The 956-nt window shown below is 39.6% G+C and overlaps 1 non-coding gene across 1 annotated transcript; it reads right to left on the bottom strand.

The window, feature by feature from the left end:
- Positions 1-601: 601 nt before the first annotated feature.
- Positions 602-708, bottom strand: LOC112096044. Its single transcript, XR_002904202.1, has one exon. It is a non-coding gene; the product is annotated as a small nucleolar RNA R71 (small nucleolar RNA).
- Between the last annotated feature and the right edge of the window lie 248 nt (positions 709-956).

The following is a 956-nucleotide window of genomic DNA, read 5'->3' as shown; positions in this document are numbered from 1 at the left end:
AAAGACAGATCTGTGGCATTCCAATTCGATCCTGAGATTGAAAGGACTATCAGGAGATTGCGAAGAGAACAAAGGAATTCAGAAATTGCTTCAAGCATGAATAATTTACAGGATGCGAGGAATTTGAATCCTCAGGGGCCCTTGCAACCGGTCAACATTCAAGAAGAGCAGAATGAACATGCTAACGGGAGACAGCCAGGCAATAACAACATTATTTACATGGCTGATGACAGAGACAGAGCTATAAGAGATTATGTTGTGCTAACTCCCCAAGTTGTACATCCTGGCATCATTAGACCTGAAGTAGACGCTGCAAATTTTTAGTTAAAGCCAGTAATGTTTCAAATGTTACAAACAGTTAGCCAATTCAATGGATTGCCAAATGAAGATCCTCATCTCCATCTTAAATTGTTCTTGGAAGTAAGTGATGCTTTCGAGATTGTTGGAGCAACACAAGATGCGTTAAGGCTGAGGCTATTTCCTTATTCCTTAAGAGATCGAGCAAGAGCATGGTTAAATTCGTTACCATCTGATTCCATCACTACATGGAATGAACTGGCTGATAAATTCCTAATGAAATATTTCCCACAAAAAAAATGCAAAGTTGCGGAATGAAATTACTTCCTCCCATCAACTGGAAGATGAAAGTTTGTACGAGGCTTGGGAAAGATTCAAGGAATTGTTCAGAAGGTGTCCTCATTATGGTATTCCTTGTTGCATTCAATTGGAAACTTTCTACAATGGATTGAATCCAGGTACAAGGTTAATGGTGGATGCTTCAGCAAATGGAGCTCTGTTATCCAAATCTTATACTGAAGCTTATGAAATTCTGGAAAGAATTACGAACAATAATTACCAATGGCCCTCAGCCAGGCAACCAGCAGCAAGAGGATCAGCAGGGGTACATAACATTGATGCAATTACAGCCTTATTAGCACAAGTAACCTCATTGACTA

The sequence above is a fragment of the Citrus clementina genome, unplaced genomic scaffold, assembly GCF_000493195.1.
Source record: "Citrus clementina cultivar Clemenules unplaced genomic scaffold, Citrus_clementina_v1.0 scaffold_1, whole genome shotgun sequence".
In the NCBI taxonomy this organism is placed as follows: Eukaryota; Viridiplantae; Streptophyta; class Magnoliopsida; order Sapindales; family Rutaceae; genus Citrus; species Citrus x clementina.
Note: the sequence above shows the minus strand (reverse complement) of the source record. Positions and strands in the feature narration are given on the sequence as shown.